Raw genomic sequence first — 25,578 nt, forward strand, 5'->3', positions numbered from 1 at the left:
CCCTTTATGGGTCTTAAGCTAAGATTTACACCACACAGACCTTCTGCGGGATCCAGAACATGGGGATTGGCAACAGTGGCTCATAGCCCCTGACTTTCTCTATTTGTGTCTTGAGTTCAGGAACTACGTTATCAGAATTGGTGGGGGAGAGGGAGATGTCTGCTACCTTGAACATTGCATTAGCTGTTGGCATCTGTGCAAAATTAGCTGTATGTCGATATAGACGGGTGCATGTGAGATGCAATGCACCCATCTGAGGGGAGAAACAGGTGGATAAAGAGCTAGACTGAGAATGCTTATAAAATGGCCCTGTGTTTGGTCTGTTTTGGCTATCTGGGTAGAAGTTGAGAGCAAATACCACTGCACAGCTATGATTGCGCAGTGCTGTGAGGATTCTCCCTCTGTTTACTGGGCAGGAGTTTTAAAACTGACATTTATAACTTGCTACAGTGATTCTCTGGTCTCTTCACAATGAGGCACAGATGAAAAGGAAATATTTATATATTTCATTTTGGAAGGAAGGCACATTGGACACAAATACCCTTGTTCTCTCCACGACAACAGCTGTATTGACAACAAATACACCTCACCATCTCTCAGCCCATCAAAATGAAAGCAAATTGAATTTTGACTATTTGAAAGTTCCATTTTAAGATTATCTGGCACAATTTTCATTCTGCATATTACAATCTAGCTGAGCTGATAGCAGAGAAGCAAGCCTTTCATATATGTTAAAAGGATGTAGAACAAGATATTTGTGATAGATTCTCTATACCATTAGAGGCCAACCTTTTGGGCAGGTGTGCCACAAATTACCCCAGCACCCTCCCTGAGTGCCACTTTGATCTCTTTCCCTTGTGCTCCCTGCCTGATCTGATATGTTGCTTTTCATTCCCTGCACTTTCCACAGCTGTGCTGCCTGTCCCTTCCCCACTCTGCTGCATGCCACATACAGGCTGCCCATGCCACTTGTGGCACCACTCAGGTTGGCCATCCCTGCCCTATATCTATTATGCAAGAGTAATCTTTATTTTTCATACATGTTAGATGAAAGAAGCACATTATTTGTGTATAAACATTGCATGAAATCTGGGCTGACAGAAGTGGAAGGAGTTATGAGTTAGCATCTTGGAATGAATTTATACACTGCATTTCTTAATCACATGAAATTACACTGGTTCTGGTGGAGCTTCTCAAGAGAGTAAGAGCTGCAGTACTTGGGCCCTACACACTTACATGAATGACCTTGAGTATAATGTTTGAAATTCCAGTCTTTTCAGTAATAACTGGTAAACTGATCTCTCTTGCTGCTCCAATGTGAACACAATACCCTTTGTTTCAAAATGTAATTTTAAAAACTCTTTATAGAGCTAGTCTGAGTTAATCAACTGAAACAACACATTCCAGCTGAGTAGAAGAAAGTGCACTGCTCTTGCTGGGACAAGTGCTGCAGAACTAACCAGCTAGAGTTCCAGCTGATTTGGTAGGTGGGGAAGTGAGTCATTTATCACCAGAAAGAGTTGGTTGCTTGGGTGGCTGGCTGCATGGACATTAATAAACATGACAATGAATCTGTCTTACTGTGTTTCCAGTTTCCAACTAAACAGTCATAGGCCTGGCTAGTTCTGAAATATGCCCAATAATGCAGTGACAGGCTTGGTTTGTGGGATGCACAATGACTCTTCAGAGCTCAACAATGGGGAAATAGGTTACATGGCAGGGCTTAATTATGTTTTAATGAAGTCAGTCTGAAGGGGGTCTTTGTGAAAAAACTTGACAAGTAAGCAGAGCAAGCCCTGAAAAAATTCCAAGGCTTCAGAAAAACTGTTTGCCTCTTTTACAAACTGCACCAACTCGTAACAAATTAGGATAAGGTTTTTCAGAAACAGCTAAGAGTTAGTCGGTTCTCGCTGGGCTTGTATACACATGTGCATTTACTGCGTAGTAACCAAAATTACTGTGCAGTACGGGCGCACGTCTATACATGCATGCCTGTACTGCGCAGTAAATATGGCAACTTATGCCAACTTGAGCGTAAATTTGATACCTGCATCGTGCAGATTAGTTATGTGCAGTAACACATATATAGATGCCTTACTGCAGAGTAGCACTGTGTTTGTGGACTGAGTTGGGACTAACTTTAGAGTTAATGTGCATTAGCACTGGCACCTGTAGGCGCTAGTCTATTCCTGCTTACCGTAAAGTATTTATTAGGTAGTAAATGTAAGTCGGCATAAATACGTGTATAGTAGGGCTGTGAGAAATTTAACCATCTGTTTCACTTTGACACTGTTTTGAATCATTTTGAGGTTGAAACAGCAAAATTGAAATGAAACAAAGAGCTTTGAAACAGCCTCGAAACAAAATGAGGCTAGTCAAAACATTTCGACCAGTGCTGCAGATGGGATCTAGTGCCAGGGATTGGAAGTCAGCTTAGCTGGTCAGAATCCCCAGCCCCAGCCGATCTTGCGCTGGGGTGGAAATCAGCTCAGCTGGGCTGACTCACCAGCCCCGACCTGATATAGCGAAACATTGAAACAGAGTTGAAACAGCCTCACTGTTTCAACAAAGCAAAGCGGAACATGTGTTTCGAATCAAAATGAAATTCGAAATGAAATGCTGTTCTGTTGAAACCTCAAAATTCAAGGCAAAACAGAATGGTGCCGTTTTGCACAGCCCTAATGTATAGACATGCCCATTGAGAAACAATGGAGGTAGGTGTTCAAAGTGGCTCTAAATAATCTAGCTCAGGTACCAGAGAAGCCTAGACATGGTAATATGAACTTTGCATGCCCTGTTTTACCCTGATAGTAAATTGGAAGTCCATGTTACCATCACTGGACTATAAAATTTGAGGAAACTTGCATATGTCTATATTGCCCCATGCTACAGTGTAGAGAAGCCCTTAACTCTTATCAGACATTAGAGGTTCTTTTTAGCAGATTTTTAAAATATTTCATTGAGGAACCAAACAGTCAAATACTGAGATGTCAGCTGGAAACTCAGAAAACAACAGTTCAGTATGCTGCCATTGTTCAGGTGCCCCACGTTCCCATTCTCCTCTTTGGTCTGGACTCCCATCTCCTGTGACACATCCTGTTCTCTTTGCTTGCTAAATTGCTGCAGTGAATTAAGAAGTAAAAAGTCCAGCAGAAGAGCCTGGTTCAAAAGGGTACATGGCACCATGGCAGAATTTCTAATTGAAATTTCCTGATTGCACAACCAAATTCAAATCCACAGGTGGGTTGGATACATCTCTAGTGAAATCTGAGATGGTGCTCTAAGATTATTTTAACCATTAACTAGTAATGGAAGAACAGTTAAAAAGTGATTGTTTTCTCTAGGAAACGTGGAAATCTTAATTTAAGTAGACAAACTATTACAAAGAAATACGCGTTGAACTTGAGCTGTATGCCTTCCTTGTAATATTTCATAGATTTCATAGACATTAGGGCTGGAAGGGACCCTGGAAGATTATCAAGTCCAGCCCCCCTCCCAAAGGGCAGGAAGTCAGCTGGGGTCATAGGATCCCAGAAAAATAGGCATCCAATTTGCTCTTGAAGGTCTTCAATGTAGGTGCTTGAGCCACCTCCGATAGCAGGCTGTTCCAGACCTTGGGGGCTCGGACAGTAAAGAAATTCTTCCTTATGCCCAGCCTGAAACGGTCTCGCAGGAGTTTATGACCGTTCGACCTAGTCATCCCTTGGGGCGCTCTGGTGAACAAACATTCCCCCAGACACTGGTGGTCACCCCTGATAAACTTATAGGTGGCCATCAGATCACCCCTGAGCCTGCGCTTTTCCAGGCTAAAGAGCCCCATGGCTCTCAACCTGTCGTCGTAAGGTCTGTTTTCCTGACCCCTGATCATGTGTGTGGCTCTTCTCTGGACTCTCTCACGCTTCTCCACATCCTTTTTTAATTGTGGAGCCCAAAACTGGATGCAGTACTCCAGCTGTGGCCTCACCAAGGCTGAGTGAATGACGTCCCGGGATTTGCTTGAGAAGCATCTATGGATGCAAGCCAGCGTTTTAGTCACTTTAGTAGCCACAGCATTGCATCGCAGGCTCATGTTCATCTTGTGGTCAATGATGACCCCCAAGTCTCTTTCTTCCATAGTGCTAGCCAGCGTAGCACTGCCGAGCCTGTAAGGATGCTGCAGGTTTTTTTTCCCCAAGGTGGAGAACCTTGCATTTTTTGGTGTTAAACACCATCAGGTTCTCGTCCACCCATCTGCTGAGCCTGTCCAGGTCAGCTTGGATCACCTGTCTTCTGGCATGGATGCTTTGCCCCAAAGTTTGGTGTCATCGGCGAACTTGGCCAGTCCGCTCCTGACTCCAATGTCCACATCATTAATGAAGATGTTGAACAATACAGATCCAAGGATAGAGCCTTGGGGGACCCCACTGGTCACAGGTCACCATGATGAGTAACTGCCATCAATTACAATCCTCTTGATCTGACCACGGAGCCAGTTTCCCAGCGAGCGGATCATGGTGGACCCAAGGCCACAATTGGCCACTTGCGCCAAGAGGCGATCATGGGATACCAGATCGAAGGCTTTTTTAAAGTCAAGATATATGACATCAATCTCTTCTCCCTTGTCCAGGTGACAGGTCACCTGGTCATAGAAAGAAATGAGATTGGTCAAGCAAGACCTACCCACAACAAACCCATGCTGGCTATCCCTTAGGATGTTGGCGTTGGCCAGTTCATTAAGGATGGCCTTTTTAATAAACTTTTCTAAGATCTTCCCCAGGATAGAAGTCAGGCTGATGGGCCTATAGTTAGTCAGATCCACTTTCCTCCCTTTCTTGAAGATAGGCACCACATTGGCCTTCTTCCAGTCTTCAGGCACTCCATCAGAGCACCAGGAGTTTTCAAAGATCTGTGCCAGGGGCTGGGCTATGATGCTCGCCAGCTCCTAATACGAACAGCATGTATAATATATTGTATAGCGTAGAAGTGAAATGAGAACAATTGTACTTACCTGGAGAAAAAGAATTGCCCCCACCTCTATTGTGAAACTGAAGAGCTGCATATTATGGCAACTTTTTAATAGCATGGTCTTAGGGTCCCATAGGAGTACATTTTGTAACTGATCTCTTTATTTATACTGTACTTGAACCCTGTATTTATGCTGACTCAAAACCATGATGCTATCACCCCCAAAGTATTGGCATGTTTCGAACCCAGATGATATTGCCTCTCTGAACCTTAACGACTTCATTTATAATTTGTGCTTATTAGAGTTAATGACAATGCTGTCTTTGATATTAGTAGATGCAAGTTTAGACCATGATCTGTCTTTTGTGGGTGTTTTCAGTATCTGCATAAGCGTGCTTACCACTTTTGTAAATTCTTTGGGGAATATGGACACAAAACATCTATAGAGGTGCTAACTACTGTTTTAGTATTTTTATGAAAAATGTGTTTGAAATGTTGTATTTTCTGTAAAAACCAAGACCCTTTTATTAACTTAGAGATTTTCATTCCAGTTTCTCAGTAATACTTTTCTCAACCACCAACAGGGACTCAGTGAGTAGAGAGGGGTGAGGGAAGGAAGAAGCGGGGAAAATGCATGGAAGTCTTCTGGTCTCCTGTGGTTAATGTACTACAGAAAAGAAGCATGGCACAGGATTACTGAAGTCATTTGTCATTGGCCTGACAATCATTTATCATTGGCTGTACAATACTGGAATTATATCGCTGTGATTAGTAGAGTTTAATGCATCCATCCCTGCAGTCTGACCAGAGGAATTAAACATTCCCCTGATGATGGAACAAAGTGTGTAATCAAGTTAGACCCAATGTAAATGCAAATCATGAATGTTAATTAACAGGAACTGCACAGCAGTTGTTAAGTGCTGCAAGAACATGTACATGTTCGTAGGTCCCCTGCAGCTCTGTCTTTTGATAATTAGATTTCTTAGAGAGGAGTAAGAATTTCAGGAGGCAGCAGTTACTTTGCACAGGGAACAGCCCTGATGTGCTTGTCTTGCTCTGTAATATCCTGAGTGTAATAAGTAGGCAGAGAGAGGATTTAGAGCCATCCCTTCCGTCAGCACTCGCCAGCCCCTCACCGTTATTGAGATCTGGCCCTCCAGAAGCAGAACCTTTCAAATAACATGTGGCACACAAAACAGCAAGAAGGCAGAGGTGTTATTAAAGTATATATGTAATTTTTTAAAAGCCTTTTTATGTTGCTTGCAGCTGCGTAATTGCCAGCTTTCATGTACGGGGGAAGTGGCTGTACCCCTACTACGTGGCATTTTAAATACTTGTTCAACAGGAAACTTCAAAAGGCCCATCAATACAAATTGTGACAGCAGGCTGTGGTAAAAGCCACTGCAAATTATCCATCAAAGTGGCTAGTCTAGTCTTGTAATTATTAGAGCTGTCTTCACATCTTTGTTTTATTAAAGGTTAGGAATTCTACAAATGTGCTCCATCTATAACAATGCTATAAGACCAGTCCTGTGGTTTTTAATTAACTGATACATAATTGGAGACCAGTCGTCGCTGTAGATGAATGTACTGGGTTGCCTAAGTCCACCGGGACCAGGGATGAGTTATGCGGCAAGCACTGGATCTTGCAGTACAGCCATTATATATAGTGAGGCATCATAGAAGATATTGCTTTCAAATGGCCGAGGATTAGGTATATGGGGAAAGAAGCTGCTTTCTGATGTCTGAAAGGGTGAAGTCAAACTGTGGGTTGTGATCCTTTTGGAACCACGTAGGTGCTCCCCTGCTTCCTCAAAACTGGCTCAGTAAGTCAAGCGAACTTGCCCGTTATTTTTAACATAAAATATTTTATCCTCAAAATAATCTATTTTGTGATGGTTTAGAAAGGGAGGTGAGTAGCAGCTTCCAGATGTTTTCCCTAGGTGTTTTAAAATGAATATGTTTTTTTCTTTGGAATACAAATTTGAAATTTTGGGGAAAATAGACCTATTTACATTGGAAATAAAACTGATTTAAAAAGCTGGGCCAAGATCAGATATTTTTTTCAGAAAGAGCCAAACTTGACAGATATCCCAGGTCTCTAATGGGGTGAACCAGAATTCTATATCTAAGATGCTTCTGAAGTCTGAAGAGGTTACTGTGCTATGCAGAGGCATTGAGAGAAAGGGATCCAAATTCCATGGCTTGGGCCTCAACCCAATCAGTCAAAGAAGTATTTGCAGCTGCAATGTGTGCGCTACTGCTACAGTGACATTAGACAAATGCTGCTACTTCCCCCCACCCCCCATTCACTGTCTACATCTCATCACTCCTGACACAAGCCTTCCTTGCAACCATACCTGGTGTTTGTCTGTTGGTATCAAGTAGTCAGTGTCAGCCATAGTAATCAGGATTAAGTGCACTAGGAAACATTGACACTTGGTGTTTTAGACAAAACAAGTTAGTTTTTTGATGCCTTAAGCAGTGGGAAATATTTCAATTAAAGTTTGTTTATTGCAATGGCTTACCCACTGAAACATCTCTATTGCAAGGCTGGTGGTGCTGAGGTGAGAGAGACTGTTGACTCCTGCTTTGAAAACTACAGTTTTCTAAAATAATTTTCTTATTCCAGATATCACCTCCCTGTTGTGATGATTCTATTAACACACCATTTTCAGGGTGTTGTTTTTCTTTTTTTGCAATATTTCTTCTTTGGTTTTGGAGCCTATCTGGGACATTTCTGGGGTTTTATTGAAATGCTAATTAGGCATGTGTGTGTGTCTCTCTCTCATTGACGGATTTATTTTTTTCCTTCATTCACTTTGAAGATGAAACCCAAAATCTGCTTTTAAGGACAATCACTGTAAGAAATTTTAAAGTTACAAAAACGAATTTTTCATCATTTGAAGCCTACAGATCTTTTATGCACTTATTCTCTCAACATACTACTTTTTGTTCCTGATACCCTGTATGGTGCTGGAGCTCCTGATTAGTGTTTATTCCATCTCAGTAAGAGCTGTATAACCTGCTCTTCACCATATTTCATGTCTATTTTAATTGAACCTGTTTTGTAACATTTAAAGTATGCTACAGGCCATAGGTGTTTAGCTCAAGTGGTATGAGGATCATGCTTCCAGTCCTGCAGATTGTTGTTTCAGTCTCTGCTGTGGTCAAGGTGGACATTATGATGTATAACTTGAATAGTTGTGGTGAAGGATGAATCAGAACAAAGTTGAACTGTGCTGTAATATGTAATCCCAGTTCCCAAGTTACCAAACTGTGTTCTGTTTGGCCCCCTCACTATTCAGCAGCACATCTTTTAGGGTCACATACAAATGGGCTCAGTTTGTAGGTGGTATTGTGTAATGGTACTTCTCTGCATTGGTGTGTGATGCTGTTTTTAAATCCTTTACTGGAAATCCATTTCCACTCCTGCAAGTATATGGTTGCTAGCATTTGTGTTTCTTACTCAGGAGAAGTGATTGAATTAACTAATTTGGTCTACCCACTGGTGAAACAGACCTGGGAAGTTATTTTGGAGTTTTCTGATGGATGCTCTGTGTATAGAAGGTCCTCTGGCCTTACTGTGGTGGGCCTCGGTGTTGTAGATTGTTGATAGTCTTAAATCACAAAGGATATACCTGTATTGGTATTTGAGTTCATCCTTAATCAGCCTAAATCATGGAAGAGTGAAGGGGGGTGCAGAAAGCCTTGAAGACTGGAAAAGGGAATTCTGGGATTGCTGCTGGTGGACTTCCTATACTTGAGATATGCAGAGCCTTCCAAAGGCAATGCAGAAGAGGGTGAGCCAGGAAGGAGAAGTGGCAGGTTTGACTTTTTACTCAAAAGTTCATCTGAACGTTCAGGCTTGGACTGGACTGCCATAGGGTTTGCAGTTCGGATGGTTGGCATGTATGGATTTAGGGTTAACTTTGAGATTAACTTTGACTTTAACCATCAATGTCTGTGTAGCCATGGTGTGTTAGAACTCTTAAAAGCACCCCAAGGAGTTGCTGCTTTTAAAAAAATATGCTTAAGAGATCAATATCTTTTGGCCTACTTGAGAGTTTCCTGGTCTTTCTCAATGTCTGCACTCACTTTTTCTCTCTCCCTCTCATATCTGACTCTCATATTTTATTCCTTTTTTTTAAACCATTGGATGCAGAATTACACAACCTGGCAGTATATGAGCATGCACCAAGTGTCTAACATGGTGCATCAATGGCTTGTGCCATCATTATGCCATTTTGACAGCCTTGCATATCAGATGAACATGTGAGTAATGCATATATTCACATATGTGGCTCTGAGCATTGTTGTGTTGTAATTTTATCGGAAAAAGGCTTTGTTAAATGCTGCAAGGCTACATGGAATCTGAATAGTAACGTGATATTCCAGTAGCTGGGTTTGGCTGATTAGCCTTGTGTGTTGGGAGGGCCGTGGGGGAAGAGAAAAGGTAGATGCGTGATTTCCCCCTCCCTTCTTCCCTTTTTCATTTTAGGTTGCATTCAGAAAGACTTTTGTAAACTGGTTTGTTTTTATTTTTTTAAACAAGACATAAAAACATTGCATTATATCTTATCCTCTGCACTGCTGTTGTAAAGTCATGGGTTTTCTGTTGCAAATAAAGTAGCACTTCTCTGTTGAATATGAGCAAATAGGCTGCAACTGATGAGACTCATTCCCTAAGATAACACAATCCTAACCATTAACAATGCAAGAAAATATTAGGTCATGTTGCCTATTCCACCACAGTCTGTGCAGCATTTAGTGCTTTGTCTAGTTTTGAATCAATACTATTCCCAGTTACTTGTGAATATATCTATTTTAACTTTGTGGCAGATTGTTTTTACCACTCTCATGCCAGAGTGAGTCTAATTACACACAGGTGCGCAATGCTTTGCCATAATTGCTCACTGCTACTCTCACAAAACAAAGCAAACAAATAAAATAAACCTTCTTTCCTTCTCTTTAATTTTTCTGAAGTACCACTTCCAACACATTCGCCCCCTTGTCCCTTACTTCCCCCATGGGCATAATGGTATGATTGCTTTTGCCTTTGTAAAGTTCTTTGAGATCTACAGATGAACAGCACTGTGCCAGAAGTAGGTGTTACTGTTGTAGTTAATGAAATTCCCAAGATTACTGGACGGTGGTGATGAATTAATGGCTGAATTGCAATACTGAATAAGACCATTTTGTTTCTCTGCAGGCCCCCAAAGGCTCATTTAGTCTACCTATTCCTGAAAATTACTTTTAGTTCAGAATTACTGTTCAAGATGGTGAAATCTACCATAATTCAGGAAAAAGTTTTTATTCTTCTTGGGAAATTTCCATTCACTTGCAGCATAAAAACAGGGAACTGAATTTTTAGAAGCATAGGCAACAAAAATATGCATTAAAATTATAGCTATGGCTATTTCTTCAAGTGTCAGTTCATTTAGATGGCCACTTCACACAAGTAGCTACTATGATTACATGCAAATGGATTTTTTATGGATGCTCTAACCCTTTAGTGGAGACAACTGGTTCATTGCCCTTGTAGATACCTCATTTGCATGCAGTCACTGAAGCTGCATGTGTATATTTGTGTGCACATATTTTACATGAACATTTATTCAGTGGACCTTTTGCAAATTGGGCCCTCAGCTGTTTTCAGGTGCTCAATTCCTCAGCCCTCATAGAGGAAGACAATGAAAAGGAGGAAGAACAATGCATGCAAAGATCAGCTGAGACTTTTTCTCTCAAAAAGAAAGAGCGGTGTGATCTATATCTGGCATTTAAATGACATCTGAGGGGGATATACAACATTGCAAAGCCCTAAAGAAGTAGCTAAAGATAAATCAATTCAACTGCTTCAGGTGATGAATAGGAATAATATAATGTTTCCTGCTTTTGGGAGCCACATGTTTGTTACTAAATCTTATGATTAATTGGTTGCTGGGACATGTATTAATACCCATTAAGATACTATATAAAGCATGTGTAGCTCTGGCATTTCTGTCTCATGGTCTTGTAACAGGGTGAAAGGGAGAGGGGAGACGGCAAGCCCAGTCGCACCCTTCCCTTACCAGAGGGCTGGAGCCTGTCTCCATCACTGCTGGCTTCACTGGGGCACTGCCCAGGCTGACATGGCACAGAGCATGGGGGAGGCAGTTGGAGTTTCTGGCCAGGGAAACAAGGGTTTCAACATATTTTACAAGAGCTGCAGTTGGGATGGTGACTAGACCATCTTAGGCCTCAATAGAGTAGAGTTATAAGTTTCTACCGCATGCTGTCTCTCCTGCAGCCAAACAGAGATATAAACTTGTCACAGTTCCCATCTGTTTGGCTGTTTTGATGGGAGACATACTGAACGAAATTTGGGAAGTATAAAACTCTTGCATGGTGGGACCTTAACAGCAATGCAAGACAGTGTAGTAGTAATCGAGCTCAAAGCGTACCAAGGTCTTTAGAGACCTTCCTTCTAGTACTTGCCTATTTAAAGCTAGGTAGTGCTTATGAATGGTCATAAAAGGGGCGTAGTGGGCTGGAGCATGTTCCTGGTCTGGCTGTAAGCAGCAAATCCAAATAATTTGAGCAGGAAACCTGGTCTCATGTGATTTCCATCCATGTTTGCAGACACAGGTGGCCCAAGTTGCTTCCCGTGGACCCTCTTGACAAATAGTTATATCGGGGAAACTTTAAAGACTGGGCCATTTTGTGCTGCTGCTGCTAAACATTTTATTAAGCTCCAGAGAGGAGCAGGATGCTTTAAAAGTAGCACATATGCCTCATTTTATATGACTTACCCCCTACATGTGAACAAAATGTATGGTACCAGACGGTAAGTAGAAAGACAGATATGATCCAAGGGTTATCTCAGTGAAACCGCATTGTTATTTATGTGTGTTTTGTGGTACAGAGCTAATGTCAAGTATCTGATTTGGTAGGTGTAAGTAATGATGTGCCTGAGCCAAACTCTGAGATCTGAAAGAATCCATCATTTTTGAGACAAGCATATTTGAAATCTAAGACTTTAAAGTATTCCTGGATTTCGTGATGTGAAATCTATATCGACACTTTCAAAGAAACCATCCCTAGGTTAACCTGATCAGGAGCTAAAAGGGGAAGGAATGTGACCTTGGATCCCTACAAATGATTGGTGCTTTGGAAAATGCCAGCTTATCTGGTTGTTCTTTTCAGAGATGGGATGAAAACTCAAAGCAACAGGGCATTTTTTTTTACTGCATTTTTTGCATACTATGGTAGGAGCACAATGCATTATACATAGAAATAGTTACATCTAATGAGAGAGATCTTTCATGGTAGGTTACACAAATATAATACCATTGGGAATTTGATTTATGGAACCAATAAAATGTAGGCATCAGGGACATTTTATCACTTCAAATCATGACTACAATGTATCAGTGCCAACACAGAATGGATGTGTCATAATATTTCATGCTGTATGTTGTAGGAAAGGTATGTGATTTGATTCTAGACAACCCACAGGAAGATTCAGATAGGAGGCTCTGGTAGATTTGTATATTATTTAACATCTTTTGGAAGGAATAGTTCTTTTCAAAGTTTAACTACGCTTGCTGTAAAGTAACATATGTTCACTTAGAATCCTGCAAAGGTGTCATTATGTACGTATGGTACCAAGCAGGGTCAAGTGTTATCTCTAGCATTCAGATTTGCATGCCCTTCTTTGCATTCATTGCACTTTGAACAAGGCTGAGTAGGGCTGGTCCCTGGCTTAGCTTCACTGGTGTTTCAGAAGCATACTTTAGTATGATATCAGTGGTTTTGCAGTTAAACAGGATAAAGTCATTAACCAAAAATATATGATTTACTATACTTGATATTGTTAGAAACTGCTTGTGACTTGCATATATTTGTAAAAAGTAATGTAACACTGCAAAAAGCCTTCACATTCCTTTCTTGAGGCAAAATTCTGCTGACTTCAGTGAGACTCTTGCTTAGTTAGGTTCTGCGTAAGGAACTTGGAAGATGACTCTGGATTGCAAATGTGGAAATAGACTTGTTGTAATACAGCATTTTATTATTCATTTTATTAGACTGTTAGGGCCCATCCAGACGAACACACGTGTGCAGTATACAGCACCACACACCTGTCTGCAATGCTGCACACCACATACATCACACATGCAGGCTTTCCCCACACTGCTAATTTGAAGTGTGGGGGGTGGGAGGGGTGTTGATACCAGGAGATCCTGGTGTCAAAAGAACCTGTGCCTAAAAAAACTGGAGTGGTGCATGTAGTGGCAGCGTGTGCCACCTGCAGCCAGAGCCTGGCTGGCCGGAGCCATACCCCAGCTGCCAGCCAGGCCTCCTGCTGCTGGACTGCTGTGGCTGCAGCCGCTAAAGAGCCCCAGCACCACAGGTAAGGCTTCTGGGGCCAGCCCAGGTGCTGGCCTCAGCCTCTTCTACCCCACCTGGGACAGCTTGTTATGCACCACAAGGCATGCGCACCCGTATTCCCCAGGGACAGGTAGTTGTGGTACAACTGTGCCGCTGCTATTTGTCCCCAGGGAAGTGCATGTGAATGCTCTTTTGGATGTGCCCTTAGTGTCCATCCTGTAGTACACTGAGTCTGTGTTTGAGTGTGTGTGTGTGTTTGTATGTCTAAATCCCTAAGGTGTATTAGAGCTACAATATATCTTCCACAAGACATTTGGAAAAAAATGAAAGCTTTTGTGGAATGGAAAATGTTACCCTTCCACTAATAACTACAGTATAGTCTCATTTGGAGGGCAATAATAATTAAAACAAAGCTTTACATAGGTTGGAGTATTCCACAGATGGTGGTAGAACAGGACTGAAGTTGCCAACAGCATCCAGTGTGGTTGGTTGGTATTTGGCTTGTTTATAGACATAAGTGCAAGGTGGGAGGAGCCCATCTGTTTTGTCACGAACAAAGATGGCAGAGAATTGTCCCATGCTCTAACTCTTGGTTTAATACCAGAATAGTGCTTGGATTTCCTATATACTTCTGCCTTTTATATTCAAGAAGGACTGAAATGAAGACACGTTGGACTTCCTTTGCAAAAATCATCCAGTGCCAGTGAGCAAATGCATTAATTTGCATGGTGTTAATTAATTTAGCTGATTAGTTATCATAAAATACAAGGTCAGCTTTTATCCCTGACTGATTAGTAGTTCTGTATCAAGGAGTCTCATCTTTCCTGCATGGTCTGGGAATTACTTTTATTTTTGTCACATTTTTTTTCTCAAGCTCAAAGTTTTTTTGGTTTTTATTTTAAGCTTTATCAGTAAGAAAGGGTTGAGCCTTTGACATAAAGAAGTCATAATTTTCACAGGGAAGAAAAGCTGTCTCAATGAAAGAAGCCTGCAAAGGAAAGATAATCTCACGGTTTTGTAAACCAGCTTCAGTGTGTGCAGCTGAGGGATTACAACCTTGTTTCCTGAGTTGAGTTGTGACCTTTCTACCATGAGTCTCTCTCTCAAAAGTTTGTATTATGTATAACAGGTGATCACTGATCACCTGTTCTCAGAAAGTGGCTGTAATTATGTCTTTGTGTTGTGGACACAACCGAAGGCCTCAGCTGAGACTGGAGTCTTGGATGCTATGCAGTTACACAGAGAGAGGATTCCTGCCTCAGTTTAGCTTAAATAGAGAAAAAATTAAGGTTGCACTTGCTAGTAGAGCTGTCAAAAGATTCCCAAGGTCACACAAAGAAAGAAGAGGGGTGGGCAAAATGCGGCCCGCGGGCCAGGCCATTCTATCCAGACCTCAGGGCCCATAAACTATTAAGAAAATTAATATATATGCCCCTGGCTGCCTGGCATGTGGCCCTTGATGGCTTGCCAAAACTCAGTAAGTGGCCCTCTGCCCAAAATAATTGCCCACCCCTGATATAGAACCCAAGCTCCTGATTCCTGGCCATGGGAGCACATTACCACTTTGTGTTTTACCTCCTTCCTCTATCTCATATCCCTTACAATGTAAGTTCTCTGTGGTAGACTTGCATCTGCTCAGTTAGCATGTGCCCACCGCAATGGGCTTCCAATCTTTGTTGAAACCTTTGAAAGATACTTTGCACAAAAACATGCCTATATTGACCAACACTTAGATATTTGTTTATACAGTTGCTTCTCTGGCATCTGAATAATTAAGTGTTGCTGTGATATGAAAGGCTGCACTTGTCTGTTCCGGTTCAAGGCTCCATTAGGCCTAGGCACTGTATAGATGTGTAACAGATGATAGTCCTTACCCCCTCAGAGCTCTTAGTGTACATAGATGGGAGGCAACAGGCAGAGAGTGCTGACAAATGAGTTGAGGTCAGGAAGGTGAGAAGATAAAACAAGTGGAGTGCACCAGGAAAGGAGAAGTGGCTGCTCATCATTTTCATTACCCAGTGCTAGCTGGGAGGGATTTCCTAAGCTTCACAGCAGGGACAGATTTTAAAGAGGGACATATACATTAAATAATGAAAGTAAAGCTGGCATCGTTGTGGAAAAGATCATTGTGAATTATCAGATGCATCTGGCTGCTTGTTGGCAATTCAAGGGAATACCTTGATGCATCTGTCTGGTAGGTAGAAGTTTGACTGTTCGAGGCCTCAAGCCAAAGGTGGCTGCACTCATTAGCACATACACAACACCTTTTAAAGACACAATGTAAAAGGTGTTTTAAATTAACCCCAGGGCTCAATATTTATAGGTTCAATAGTATCATTTTTATCTATATAAAGGTTTTTCTGGCCCTGCATATATGTGCAGGGCTATTCTCTATGTGGGGAGGTGAAAGAAGCCCTCTGTACTGCTGCAATTATGAAGAGGATGCTTAAAAGTTGTTTGCAGCAGTGTGGTGCAAATTAGCCATAAGGGCTAAGTCCAGACAGACAGAAAGCTCGAGGCTGAATTGATTCAATCTTGCAGGTTAGTCTAAGATGCAGAGATTAAATTGAGAAAAACTGGACAGACATTCACTTTTTGATTCAGAAAATGCAGCCACAAGTCTGCAGTGGCTCAGGCCAGAAGCCAGGGGGTGCTAGAGCACAGCTCCCTGGCACATCGCCAGCATGCGCTGTGTGCTTGCTTCCTCTTATTGCTGCCCCCAAAGCCTCTGGAATTTGTAGTCCACAGTCACAGCAGCAGGACTCCGCAGGGTCTCTCATCACTTCCTCTTCCTGCTTTTAGATGCCTCTGGGATTTATAGTCCACAGTTGCAGCCAGCAGTAAGTTTTTAGCTGGGCAGGACAGCGCAGCTCTGCTCTCTTGCGGCAAGGGAAGCTTCATCCTCCTCCCTGGCCTCAGCCCCCAGCTGAGGTTTGCTGGGGGCGGGGGAGCAGTCCCTGCCTCCCCTCTTCTTCCCCTCCTCCCCCCAACCTTTTTTTGCTGGAGCAGACAGCCTAGCTCAGAGCTGGAAAGCTTGCTGGGATGCTGGGGGACTGTGATTGAACTTGCACCAAGAAGGGGGCTGGGACAGAAGTTTCATAAACTGATTTGACCCAAATCAGTTCAGTCTGATACTACATTCAACCAGGTTTATCTTAAACCAGCGCTAGGCATTTTGAAGCTGGTTTATGTGCACTGAGCTTCTCTTCTGTTATAGGTGTAAACCAGTTTCTGATTTCTTAAACCAGTTTCTGTGTTATTTCTGTCTCTATCCATGAGGGCCAATAACTTGGCCTTTCAGCTTTTCTGTTTCCAATTCAGGCTCTCCTTTCCACCAGCATCACTTACTGCCTTAACACCATTCTAAACTCTGAGACCTTCCTTCTCCTCATGTACTCTCATGTCCCACTTGTAAATTATTTTGTATTTATTGCCTTTGACAGCACCCTTACATCAACCTTTCCTGAAGAGCTGTTCCATGTCCTCAGCACTTCCTACAAATATAATGTACTGTTCCTTCTTAGCCTGGGCCTAATGCTCTCTTGCATTCTCACACTGACAGCCACAACTCTCTGCAGACTCCCCATTCATTTCAGAGCTGGCTTGACCATGGCTTCCCTTTTGTTCAATTTGGGAAATTTGCTTTGTGAAGTTTTTGCTATTTCTTAAAAATGAATTGTGCCCAGACTTTCTCCTTTGCATTTCTTGCCATCAAGAACAGTACCTAAATGCCTTCTGGACACTCCTCCTAGTACCAAATCTCATGAAAATCTTTAATAGCTACTCATTACTTTCTTTGTATGCTTTTATTATTGTTATTTAAACTCTGGAACTGTTATTTACTATGAAAGACATTCAAGGTGGAGTGTGCATGAAAGATAGCATCAAATCTATCAGTAAAATTTAACTTCCAAACAAGATTTGTATTCTTTGTTGCACTGTATCATGTACTCAGTGTCTAGATTTAAATTAAGCGTGGGAACATCAAAATGAGCAGCAGCTGGATAATGCCTGAGGAAATGCATAAAGTACATTGAGGGGAAGATTGTGGATGTTTATAATGGCAGCAAAACTTTATCCCCCACGAACATATTTGTTGTTCCTCCTCCAGCATTGCCCAGTTTAATAAAAGCTTGGAGAACTTTAAACCCTGCACACCTCCTGATTTTTAATGAAAATGGATGGAAGAGATTAGATATCTACTGTACTTGTAATCCACTTCATAAAGCAAATAGACTTTTACACATCAGAAATCAGTCCTGCATGAAAATATGTATGAAATGCTTCTGTTTTTCCTTGTCTCCCTGTTATATTTTCTTCAGTTTTATCAGTCATGACATTGTAAAATCTGATCTTCCCTTGGTATCTGTGGATTTGCATTCACACTGTACAACAGAATATTGTCTAGTGGTTAAATAAGTGCTGTATATCAGGCTTCTTGAGTTCTACTTCCACTGATTTACCCACTGACTCTGCCACTGATGTGCCCCGTAGCTGTGGGAAAATCTCCTCCTTCAGTGCCTCAGTGTACTTCTCTGTAATAGCAAGGTGATATCTCCCCTACAGAGGACTTGTGAAGCTAAATTCACTGAAGTTTGTGAAGCCCTTTGAAAGCCAGGGGTGCAAAGAGGAATTATAGTAAAAATATTCCTAGTGGGTTTTTTTCTCCCTTAAATGTTTGTTGCCTGGGTAGAAGTTGGTACACAATAGTGACTAGAGGAATGGCAGAACCCTGTTTTATTTCATCTTCAGGTAAATATTCAGGGAAGTCTCTCCTTAATGGGGCATGATGAACATACTAATCCCAGTGTTAAGTATCATTTTGCTGGCTGATGACTGCCAGCAAGAAACAGAATAAAGGAACCTGAGGTTGAGGTTAAATTATTTTCAACTTACAGGGGCTGATTTTTCAGATGTCCACCTTTGTGCATGCATTTGGGATTTGCACATGCCAAACCTAATGTGCATACATGAGCTGAACTTGCATGAATTGGCAGGCATTATGAACTATTCCCTTCTGAAAAACTTCTCTTGGTATTTCAGCCAAGGCTTTCAAAGTGAGTTACAAAGATGAGGACACTTACAACTCTCCAAGTGACTCGCATAGCAATTTTGTTTTATAGGTGGGTAATAATCCTGATTTCCTCATGTTCTGTTCTACTCTGTTATGCGGTTGTAATAAAGGCAAGCAGTCAAAGCACAATGTAGGCTGTTAGTTGCTGTTCCACTGATGGTTAGAGCAGTTTTACTGTGGGGAGGGGAAGGTGTGTGTGTACATGTGTGTCTTCTTTTTTAAAATCCTGATTTTGCTTGTAAATACTTAAGTTACTTGTATGCATATGCAGCTATACAACAGATGCCTAATACAGTACGTACTCCCAAAGTCCTTGCTTTGTGCAGGTGTTCAGACTGCAGAAGGCTTGAATTTCTAACTAAGTTCTGTTGAAGGAAAGTGTTTTTCTTGTGAAAGGGTTCATTTGGTAAAGTCAGCTTCTGAGAGCTTCTGGGAATGTACAGTGCCTTCAGGAGATAAGCAGTCAGGCTCATTGTCCTGATGTATTGGGCCTCAGCTTTGCAGCCTCACTGTTTGCAGATCCAAATGTCCCTGGAGTTCAGAGCTGAAATCCCTGCTCCAGTGAAGTCAAGCCAAGGGGACTGTTACTGTTCATGTCAATCAACAGGAGTTCATCTCTTGAACATCGGGGTAGAGTGAAGCTTAAAATTGTTTGTCTCACACTTCCTAGTCAAAATGTTTCTGGCTCCCTAGTTGTTTCTTTTACTTGTTGCAGCTGTTCAAGGATAAGTTAGTGTTCTAGACCTTAAGTCAAAGGACACTCATCTGTTCCATTAAATGTTATGGTACTACACCCACCCTAAAATAAAAGTATATAGAAACTTTCTTCTCCCCTCTCTTGGGCTAAATAGACAGAGTCAAAAAAACCCAAGGCTGAATTGATTCAATCTTTGCACATTAGTCTAAGCTGCCTAGTTTGAACCAATAAGCAAGTGAACAGACATTCACTATTGATTCTGGAAATGCAGCCACATGCCTGCAGTGGCCCAGGCCAGAAGTTGCAGGGTGCTAAAGCATGCTTCCCTGCTGGGCTGGAGCAGATAGCTTGGGCCAAGGCTAGCCCACCTACCCTGTGAGGGAGGAGTTTGCAGGGGAGGAGCAAAGCATCCTGGAATGCCAAGGGTCTGTGAGTTAACTTGAATCTCGAGGGGATCTGTGACAGAAATTCAATAAACTGATTTAACCCAAATCAGTTAAGTCTGATGCTACATCCATCCAGGTTTATGTTAAATCATAGATGTTGACTTGTTTTTTGCTGTTGGGTGCTTGGAGACATAAAAAACAAGTGCAAAGTGGGACCAAGCCCTCTGCATGCCCAGAAGAGGCAGCACATTACTTCAACCCGCTCTGCAGCATCTGTAACAATTGGGCACTTTACTGGGGCTTTACTGAGGCTGATTGAATCAGCTTCAGATAAAAGGGCCAAAAAGCCCAGCTGAAGTGCCCAATCTACACAGACACCGCAGAGCTGGGTGAAGTAATACACTGCTGCTTGTGGTAAAGCACTTTTTGTTTTTTAATGTCTGCAAGCGGCTCCGTAGCTACTGAGCACGTGCTAATTTTTTCAGTGGGTGCTTGAAACCTGGAGCACCCACAGAGTTGGCACCTATGTTTTAAGCTGGTTTCAGCCATTTTGAAACCACTTTATGTATACTGAACTTCTGTTGCGTTACGGATTTGAACTGGTTTCTCATCACTTATACTGGTTCATGTGTTATTTCTGTCCCTAGCCTTAATCACACTGGCTGTGAATTGTAATCAATGGCCTATTCTTACAGCAAGGTGTTATTCACCAGGAGTAGGGGTGCCAGGGTTGAGCCACTACACAGGATCCTTGAGTGGAGAGCTGCTCAGATTCAGCTGCCTACATCTGAGTGAAAAACACATTCTGCCTCCCGAAGTGAAATAGTATAGCTCAAGGCTGAGAGGTAGGACGGGACTAAGCAGCATCTGAAAATGGTGATTACCCATTGCTGTGCTCCAGGTATGGTTCCTGGGGCTGCTGCCTGAGTTTTTATATCCAACCATAACAAGGGAAACAAAATGACACAGTTTATTAAGCCAGAGGCAAATGTAAATGATATAAAGCTGCTTGTGTAGAGCCACACTAAACAAATCTTGTTACATGATGTAAAGCAAATTTTGTAGCTGCTTAACCTTAACACTTTAAAATTGCCGCAAAATTAGAGGAATAAAAATAATCTCCATCACTACAGCTGTACTTAATAAGATAGGAAAATAACAGGCATGAATTGTGCCTGATGTATATTTGAATACAAATAACACCAACATGTAGCACTGATGTCATCAAGATATAAATATTCCGGAGTTCAGAATGGGAGCTTCCTTGTATGCGCTCATGTGTTCACCTGTAGAGCTGATGTGTGGATATTTGCTGCTATACCTGTGTATAGGCACTAATCATGCACCAAAATGTGCAGGTGCCTCAGTTTTGCAGAGCTGCAAATTAATTTACAAGCATGAAATTGGAAGACACAAACTTCACCTGGAAGAGGGCTAGCCTCAGAGGGGTTGGCTAAGACTAAAATAAGAGTGCATGTGTTAGGATGAAGCCCAACTGCAGCAGCAGTTTTTCGTCTTCATCCCGATGTAATTCCATTGCCTTCAAAAGGAAAAGAATGAATTTGGTCTATTATTTGTTAAATTGACAGGGACAATCAGGTAGAGCTTGTTTTCTAACAAGAGTGGTAGAAATGTCTGTCAAACTGTACAGACAAGTGTCGTCTTGGCAACACGCACTATTAATCTGCTGTCATGGTTTTGACCAGAACAAAAGCTTTTATTATTTTCTTGGGATAGAACGGGCAGGCAGGTACAACTCCCTGTCTGACAACCCCGGTAGGGGCATCTCTGTAGATGTGCTTGCTGTACTTAGGCTTACAACCTGTTGTTTTAATTTGTTGCTATTCACTGATTTTGACTTTTATTTGCTCGATAAATGCATCATAAGCTGTAGCATGTGATTTCCTTGTCCATATAGGCCCTTCCCCATTAAATACGGGACCAAACACCAGTGCTTGATAAACATGCAGAGTGGGTTGGATTGTATCTGAGAAGCTTGGGCTCTTTGGCATTTGTTAAAAGTTACCAAAGATTTTTCCTGTCAGGAATCATGTCACCCAGAACAAGAGAATTTAATGTATTTAACAACTCACTGAGCATCCACTGATCCAGAGCAAAAGGAATGACATGCGTTAGCACTTGACATGCACATCCAGGCAGAAGCTTTTCCTTTTCTTTGTGGTTTCTCATTTATATATCTGAATAGCAGCATGTGGAAAGAAAGGATCTTCAAAGATCATGAAGGAATTTGTTGTTAGAAAACTTTGTTTTGACTTGAAGTTAAAAATTTAACTGGGCACAAAATGATATTCCCAACCTGTGAACATTTACAAGATTTCAGAAGATTTTTGTAGAGATCTTTCTGAATCTTCGGCGAGAATTATTCATCTCAGAATAGCCAATAATGCAGTGTTCAGGGCACTCCCCCAGGATAAATGTGAGAGATCCAAATTCAAGTCTTGCTCTAAATCAGTGACAGTGAGGATATGCACCCAGGTTTCAGAATTACCAGGCAAGTGCCCTAGCCACCAGGCAGGGATCTCTTCCTCTTCCCCACTTTTGTGGTTTTGATCAGAAACTTTACCCTCCATATGAGACATCTTCCAGGTGAAAGTCGTGTTGAAATTCATAAGTTTCCATGAAATAGCTCAGGTTTAATAACTTAATATTGCCTGGCATAGATAGTTTGTCAAAAAACTGTGATGTGCTTTATTAAAAATATGTAAAATTTGGCTAGGAAGCCCATTCTTACAAACTTCTAAATTGATTTTTCAGGCTCAAGAGGTTTGGATAATCTGAAGACACAACCAAATAATTACATTATTCAAGCCACTGAATGCAAGAAACCCATGATTTTGGGAAATTTATGTCTACCAAGGTGAGAAATATTTCCATTTATTCTACAGGATTTATTATACCTTCATTTTACAACTCTCATTAGCCTGCATTTGATGTGAATCATGGTCCAGTTTCAAAGCAAAACTATCTATCTTAAACCATATAAAGTGCATAGCCCAAGCAGGATAAAACAAACGTAATTTATTGTACTAATTAAAAATAGTTACAGCACTACATTTCCCTTCTAAATTTTAAACAGAGCTTTTTCATCTTTTAAAATTCTTTTTTGCATAAATTTGGGATGTAATTTTCAGCTTATAAATGTGCGAAGTAGAAACATGGCTTAGAATTGGATATAAAGGATTCAGAGGCGCTACACATCTTCTTTCGCTTTCTCAGTCCGTTCCTTTTCCAGTCTGTTGTTGCTATTGGAGCGACTGACCTGTTCTCCTGAGAAAAGGCTGTCATATCGCATAGGTGATTTGCGGCATGTAAGCAGTTCTAGGTTAATAGTCACTTTATGCACAATGATCTTTATGATGATCACTTTTTTCTTTATGCATTCTGTATTTAGCTTACAGCTACAAAACAAGCAAGAACAAAAATGCCCAATTCCTGTATGTCTCTCTTTGTTGTGTAACAGGCCATACTGGCTCTGACAATAAAATGCTTAATAAGTATATAGGACATTTAGAAGTGTAAAAGTGCAGCAGCATTTTGCAAAGAAAGCATCATATTGTCAGATCACACAGCAGCATGGTGATCATCACATTCCTTTTACCTATGTCTTACATTTGAAGCCAAGATTATTTTGTCAGTGATAAAAAGAAATTATACCTTGCTTTTTGTGTACCTTTTCCTAATACTGAGAAGAAGTTGCTTGATCCAGTCTAGGCTTGGAGAAGAGAATTCAGGTGAAAGGCAGAGTCAGTGAGACTGTAAACTCATGAAATAAAATCTTGCAAGTACCTCAAAGGGTTTCAGCCCAGGATATCAAAAAAAACCTGTAGGTTCAGCTGACTTCATGAGACTTTTCACTACTTGGAATGGCAGAAATCTAACAAAATTTGGCAGTTTACTGTGGATTTTTATTAAGAGCCAAAGTCCCCCAATAGAGGTAATTTTCACAAAATTCTGGTCACATCTGAATTAAACCTCAAAAATAGATTGCCTTTGCTTTTCATCTCGTAGGGGAATTTTTTTGGCTGTACATACTTATGTTGAATTGTTTGGAGGGAGTGCACACTTCTCATCAGAAAAATATTTGGATCTCAGCAAACAGTGTAGAACATTTTTCCATATTCTGAATCATTTGCCATTCACATACCATGCGATCTAAACATTGCTTTTCATTTGCACACTTACACAATATCTCTCCAGATACCTGTGTCTCTTTGTCCTGCTTGATGATCAACAACCAACAGTCAAGCTTGATTCTAAAAAAATAAGTGAGGGTTGCTATCTGATCTACATCGTCCTTATGTTTCATTAGGGATAGAGCATGCTTTCTTGTTCTGTGCTGAGTGAAGTTGATTTGTATTTAAGAAGAAATTTCAAAAGCCTTTTTTATATAGTTCCTTTTTCATGGATTATTTTTCATGCTCATTTTGCTCATCCCATTAAAGCCATTATATTTGTGTGGCTATTATACCCCTGCATGCTCCACAATATGTGTTTTTTTTCCTCCTACCTTTTTAAAAATAGACATCTTCAGTCCTCTTCAGCATCACGATTGGTTGCTGTGGAGATGATTGTGATGTTGCCAATGGCGACTGTGACTTCACTGACAGACTCCAAAGAGGGCCAAAACACAGGGAGAGTGGCTGTGGTTCTTACTCTGGTCTCCAGTTCTTTCTAACACGATTTGCACATTCTGCCGCTTTCCCCATGCTTTCAATGGAAATGATCACCAGTTGCCCATCTTTTCCCATAATCTTTTAGCATATTTAAATTTTCAGGTAAGCCCTGTCTACAGAAAGAGGCAGAGTACTGCTCTTGGCTTCTGATTTCCACATGCAACTTCTATGGTCCAAAACAATCTCATGCAGTGTGAGAAGCCTTCTTATAGAGGGTTTGCAAAGGTCACATTTTCACCTAAATATTTCTTATTTTCAGGCTCAGTGTGTAGAGACTTTTCCTATCAATCTAAACTGCTGCTACAGGGCAATGCACTTTTATTCCCCAAATCCTATCAGATCCTAATGCATTTTGTTGCCCACCTCACAGCTATTCTTCAACTGTATGTCTTCTCATATACCTGAAGAATAAGCTTGGTAGCACAAATGAGTCTTGCAGTGTGACCTGAAGGGATTTAGCATTTGATGAACACAGCTGGAAAATGATAGTTAAGGGTCTTACTCTAAAATAAGCTGTATCCAGCCTCCTCACTCCTTAACAAAAAGAAATGTCAACACACATGCTTCAACTGTCTTGAATCCCTTTTTAAAATACTGGTCATTATTACGTGTCCAAAGCCCAGAGTAGAACCACTGTATGCTGAATTATTTATCATCATTAGACACAGAAGACACACAGAAAGGCTGTCATGGTCCCTAGGGTAGATCATCTTTCAGTCATGTAAGTGCATTCCTTTTAAGTGACAGACCTGTGCCTCCACTAATCTTTGAGATGGGATCCCATAATCCAACCAGTGACAAGGCTGGACTCCTTTGATAACCGACCTTGATATCTAGCATGCCCGGTGGGCTTTGTGAGCCTCTGCAAAGTAATAGCATGCAATAAACTGACAGCAATTTCTTCAAAATGAAGTATGATTTTGCCAAAATATGGGCAGCACTGATTGAAATGGGTTCAAAACAATAAGAGACCTTCACACAAACTGTGGCATAATGGTATGGCATTCCCTTCAAGCCATGAGGTTGATAGGATATATCTAGGTGCTTACTATTCTCTTGGGGTGTCAGATCTTGATTTGACAGTATGCCGTAGTTGATGGATTCCCCCTTCTCTTTCTGTGGGGTGTCTGTATTAACTGATTAGTATCTTTCGATCACCAGAATTTAAGAGTAGGACAACAGCTATGCCATTAAAGCCTTATTTATATTTTGAGGCTCCTGCCATCCCAGCTTTGCGGGCATAGCTATGGTGGCTGAACCTTTCAGTGGCCGTACGGCAGCAGGTGGGTTTTCCTGTTGGCTTTGCCACCTCAAAAAAGAATAGAAATGAAGCTGGCAACAGCCTTCCTCTGTTCGTTTGGCTGCATCCAGACTGGTGTGGAGGTGCGGGTGCAGTTGGGCTGCCAATAGAAC

At 41.4% G+C, this 25,578-nt stretch overlaps 1 long non-coding RNA gene across 6 annotated transcripts in view; it reads left to right on the forward strand.

Annotated features, from left to right (window-relative positions):
• The window catches only part of LOC149856695 (uncharacterized), a 279,751-nt gene that overhangs the window by 133,117 nt on the left and 121,056 nt on the right, over positions 1-25,578 (forward strand). For 5 of the 6 annotated variants that reach the window (XR_016438379.1, XR_016438378.1, XR_016438383.1 and 2 more), the window contains one exon: positions 22,247-22,349. This is a non-coding gene — a long non-coding RNA (uncharacterized LOC149856695). Of the gene's footprint in view, positions 1-6,648; positions 6,771-22,246; positions 22,350-25,578 lie in introns of those variants that run through there. The other variant, XR_016438381.1, reaches the window with a different exon arrangement.

This window comes from Crocodylus siamensis, chromosome 10 (assembly GCF_052110815.1).
Source record: "Crocodylus siamensis isolate JL-2025a chromosome 10, ASM5211081v1, whole genome shotgun sequence".
In the NCBI taxonomy this organism is placed as follows: Eukaryota; Metazoa; Chordata; order Crocodylia; family Crocodylidae; genus Crocodylus; species Crocodylus siamensis.